Source organism: Cebidichthys violaceus, unplaced genomic scaffold (genome assembly GCF_023349555.1).
Source record: "Cebidichthys violaceus isolate CVI_PGR_0920_01 unplaced genomic scaffold, fCebVio1.0.p SCAF_4, whole genome shotgun sequence".
In the NCBI taxonomy this organism is placed as follows: Eukaryota; Metazoa; Chordata; class Actinopteri; order Perciformes; family Stichaeidae; genus Cebidichthys; species Cebidichthys violaceus.
In genome coordinates this window covers 4532030-4537378 of record NW_027176594.1, presented here as the reverse complement: position 1 = coordinate 4537378, position 5349 = coordinate 4532030, and the positions used below count along the sequence as shown (strand labels likewise).

Genomic DNA, 5349 nt, shown 5'->3' with positions numbered 1-5349 from the left:
CTTACTTTCTTGTAAAAAAGAAAGGCGGCGGACTGCGCCCAGTCCTAGATCTGAGGGGACTCAACAAGTTCCTAAAGGTATTACCATTTCACATGCTGAGCACAGCGGACGTTCTTCGGGCTGTTTCCAGGGGAGAGTGGTTCACGTCTGTCGACCTGAAGGATGCCTATTTCCACGTTCCCATTGTACTTCACCACAGGCAGTTTCTGCATTTCGCCTTTCAAGGCCGTCACTTCCAGTTCAGGGTGCTCCCATTCGGACTCTCCCTCTCCCCACGGGTGTTCACAAGGTGCGTTGCTGCTGCCCTTTCCCCCCTGCAATCACAGGGCATGAAAATATTGCCGTACTTGGACGATTGGCTGATCTGTGCACCATCCCGTCTTCAGGCAGCACCGGACACTGCTCGCCTCCTCTCTCACGTGGCCCGGTGGGGCCTCAAGGTGAACATGGAAAAGAGCTCCCTGACCCCTTCCCAGAGCATAACCTTCATTGGTGTGGCTCTGGATGCAGCCACTATGAGGGCCTGCCCGTCACCCCAGCGTGTGGACGACATCCTCCACAGTCTCTCCTCCTTCCGAAGGGGCAGGCGGTTGCCCTACATTCTCTTTCTCCGCCTGTTGGGCAAACTGACCGCTGCCTCAGCTGTCGTTCCCTTAGGCTTGCTGTCACTGTGCCCCCTGCAGAGATGGCTGAACAGCCTTCACTTGGACGCCAAGTGGCACAGGCACAGGGCAATAGTAGTGGGAAAACAGTGCCTTCTCGCTCTATCCCCATGGAGGGAGAGAGCATATCTTACAAACGGTGTCCCCATGGGCTCGGTCCCATTCCGCCGAGAGGTGGTCACAACAGATGCCTGCCTCTCAGGATGGGGTGCAGTGTGGCAGAACAGGACTGCTCGAGGGCAGTGGTCTGCTCAAGACCGCATGGAACATGTCAATGTTCTAGAGCTACGGGCTGTGCACCTAGCGCTCAAACATTTTCTGCCAAGCTTGAGGGGAAAGCATGTGCTTGTCCGGATGGAACACAACACCTCTGCTGTGTTCCATATAAACCATCAAGGGGGTACCAGATCCCTAGAGTTACTACGGGTATCCTGTGCCCTTCTGACTTGGGCTGCCCCTCGCCTTACCAGCCTTCGGGCAATGTACCTGCCGGGAGAGCGGAACCAGGTTGCAGATTTCCTGTCCCGTCACAAGCCTCCAGCGGGGGAGTGGCGGCTTCATCCAAACGTGGTACAGAACATCTGGGGTCTCTTCGGCAGAACAGAGGTGGATCTCTTTGCCTCGGAGACGTCGATCCACTGTCCCCACTGGTTCTCCCTGACAGAGAGGACCAGTCCTCTGGGTCAGGATGCCCTGGCTCACACGTGGCCAGAAGGGCTTCTTTATGCCTTTCCACCGTTCCCTCTGATTTTGCCAACGCTTCTCAGAGTTCTTCACCAGGGCCACAGACTCTTGCTAGTGGCCCCCCTGTGGCCAGCCAGGACTTGGTTCTCCCTACTGCACAGACTCTGCTGCAGGACACCCTGGCGCCTCCCCGACAGGAGGGACCTCCTGTCGCAACTTGTAGGCCAGATTTGGCATCCCGATCCCAGCCGCCTCCAACTATGGATCTGGCCGCTGGAGGGCCCGACCGGCTGCTGACTGGCTGCATAGAACCAGTCAGAAGAACTATCCTGAATGCCAGAGCACCATCTACCCGTCTGCAGTACGAAAACAGGTGGAGGCTGTTTTCTGAATGGTGTGCAGTGCGGAACAAGGACCCAGTACAGTGCCCCGTGCCTGCTGTACTTGAGTTTCTGCAGTCCCTCCTAGATAAGGGCCGGTCTCCCTCTACCCTGAGGGTATACGTGGCGGCTATTTCGTGGCAACATGCTATGGTCAACAATGACACAGTGGGGAGCCACAGACTGGTGTCCCTCTTCCTAAGAGGGGCTCTGCGATTGCGTCCCCCAAACGCCCCAAGGGCCCCTGCATGGGACCTACATTTGGTGTTGGACACCCTATGCTTGCCGCCTTTTGAACCCCTGGCACAGGCGGAGCTGAGATGGCTGGCGACCAAAACGTTTTTTCTCCTTGCCATCACTTCAGCTAAACGTGTAGGCAAGCTGCATGCCCTGTCGGTGAGTGAATCTTGTCTGAAGTGGAACTCGGATGGCTCGGGGGTTACTTTGTGGCCTAATGCAGCGTTTCTCCCAAAGGTGCTGACACGCTCGCATAGCAACCAGCCTATCCAGCTTGCACAGTTTGACCCCCCATCAGGAGAGGAGAAGTCAAGGCTGCTGTGCCCAGTGCGGGCCCTCAGAGCTTATGTGGAAGCCACCGTGTGCATACGGCGGTCAGAGCAGCTCTTTGTCTGTTATGGTGGGCCTAAGAAGGGCTGTGCTCTTTCAAAACAGCGCCTGTCCCACTGGATAGTGGAGGCCATTGCCTATGCATACAAGGCGAGCGACCGTGCTCTCCCATCCGGAGTGAAGGGCCACTCTACCAGGAGTGTCTCCACGTCATGGGCAGCCCTGAGAGGTGTGCCTGTGGAGGATATATGTGCTGCGGCCTCATGGGCATCTCCAAGCACATTTACCTAACACTACAGAGTCAACGTTGCCACCCCTCACCCATTGGGGAGGGTTCTTTGGCCAAGTTCCTCTGCCTGAGCTATATGAGGTATGTACTTGTGCTTCCTCGTGACTCTGTTGATATAAGTCATCCAGTGTTAAACACTGCCTCTGGCGGTCAGTAAGGATGAAATAGAACGAAAGTTACGAACGTAACTACGGTTCTATGAATCCTGGATGACCGCCAGAGTTCTTGGTCACTCGGAATCCCGTGAGCTCGCGAGAAGATTTTGTAGGACTGATCTCAGGATGACACCGGAACTTATAGACGACGGGGGTCATCCGCGGTCACAGGTGACTTTGTTGATATAAAGACTCGACCTGCGCATGCGCGAGACAGAAGATATCCAGTGTTAAACACTGCCTCTGGCGGTCATCCAGGATTCATAGAACCGTAGTTACGTTCGGAACTTTCGTTTTATTTCCTGTATAAGTTCATATTTTCCTGTATGTTTAATATCCTGAAATAAATAATAGTAAAGAGCTTGTAAAAGTTTGTTTATTTGCACATAACAGTTTCAGATAATATGTCTCTAAAAAAACACAATGTCTATTCCTGCTGTGGCCATCCATGCATGGGGGTGCAGTCAACGCACTGTAGACCAACATTTGACGCTGTGGGCATAATAATGTGTCATCGGATGCAACCTAGGTCTGGTGTTTAACAAAGTAAAGCAAACCTTTGCCTGTCCGCTGTGCATTGACATGTTTTATTGTTACTCGGTGAGAGCTATTCAAAAAAGTAATTATTCTCTGTATGAGTTAAATGTATTGATAGTATGTTTTTGCACTTAGGTGGGTGCATCATGCATGTGCATGCATGTGTACAGTTCCCTCCTAACCCCTGAGAAATATTGCTCCCCCAAAAGCCTTGGTGTATTTCAAACACTGTGTAAAACTATTCTTAAATTTCCTAAAAGCTGAAATGAATTACTGCTGGGATGCTTTGATCAATGATTCATCAAAAGGTTTATATTAAATGTTTCTCACTGACACACAGTTAACTTGAGACAGTGATAATGGACTAAAAAAGGCGAGGCAAATACAAAGTAATTGTGGGTTTGTGTGGGCTGTATAACTGTTGGCTGTAATTCACTGCTATCGTGAACGTTTATAACAGCTTTACATTCCGTTACTTCAGCTCAGTGAAGATCCAAGGGCCTCTAGCGTCATCAAATCACACTGCTCCTGGACAATGCTGTCTCCTACGAATAATGTTATTGAACCCCCAAAGAGACTCCAGAGAATCTGGATGGTTTCCAACAACAGTACAGTAACAGCAAAATTCCTGTCTTTCAATTTTTTATTAACTAATGAATTTGTCATTTGTAAGCAACCTCCAGGCACAGATATTGCCCAAACTTTTATTCTATCTCGTTGGCACATTTGTCATGCAATACAACAGCATATTAGAGACATTGTAGGAAAAATTTGTTAAAATTCCAAGAAACAACTTTCACAATTTCTGAAATTAAAGTTGGAAATTTACCAGAAAACAAAAGGTCGAACATGACTATAAAATACAACGCATACCGATGTTTGCATTCTGATAATCAAATAAAATAGAAAGAACATGAAAGAAAACATGTATTTTTAAGGACTTCTGCCTCTCTCAGAAGCCATCCTTACGATAATAATTTATACTAATTTAGGAGCAACGGGAATTCAAATGGCAGATTTTTGCTCTTGTATTCATAATTTAATACTTTCTGAGAAAGGCGCATGAAGCAGAATCCACCTTTTGACCCTTAGCATTTTGCAAAAAGATAGCAGAATAAATAGGCAGCACATTTTGCAATTAATCTCATACAAATGTTCTCTGTATTCAACACGATGATGTTCAATCTGGCAATCACACTCGACCATTTATACTCAGCCTCACCTCCTCCCTGATTCCAGTTGGCAGTGCTGATGCCAGTAAGACTGAGTCATTGTTTGGAAGTGGTTGGGAACGGTAAGGTGCTGTCTTGTTGGAATGCAGTTCTGAGATATGAAGCAGGAAAGATTTACCATCCTTAGTGCAAAATACACCCAATGCACTACTGTGGTGGGGAATCCAAGAAAATAATTCAATGGCAACAATTCAAATTCTCTTTGTGGTAAATATTATGCTGCTGATGTGACCTCCAGTTTGTAAGGATAAAAAAAAAACTGATGCATTGCTTTAATTTAAGTCAGCATAGTTTCCTGCAACTCAAGTGACATGTAGATTTGACACAGCAACCACACGTGCATTACTAGAATTAACCTTTTGTTGTAGCTCAAGCAAAAATCAGATCTCAGAATCAGAGGAAAAAGAGAGGAAAAATAATAACATGCTTTCATTTTTATGTCCTATGGTCTTGGGGAAAACACTTTGAAAGATAATCATCTGAGATCTCTAAGAGCTTAGAATTGGCTGTTTCTGCAGACTTATCACAGAAGAGTTGTATTCAAAGATAACCTTGTGTCAATTTCCATCAACCACACACCTTCAGATTACTCCATGCCAAAGCAAAGAAAGTTGCAGGAACTTTACAACAGCCAAATCCTCGAGAACACAGACTTCTCCACAGGCTCTTTTCATCAGATATCATCATCGCTGCTTTGACAAAGCTCCCCTCCCCCTAATTAAGATAGTGCGTTAATGTTATATTGATTAATTTCTGATGAAGTCAAGTGCTGGCACTAATCAGGCTATTATGATAATTCCTCCATCAAGATTCACATTTTCTTTTTGCCTCATGCTGTAACTT

General features: G+C 47.6%; 1 pseudogene; it reads left to right on the top strand.

The window, feature by feature from the left end:
• The first annotated feature begins 809 nt into the window (after positions 1 to 809).
• Positions 810 to 2653, top strand: LOC137885122 (uncharacterized; annotated as a pseudogene).
• The last annotated feature ends 2696 nt before the right edge of the window (positions 2654 to 5349 follow it).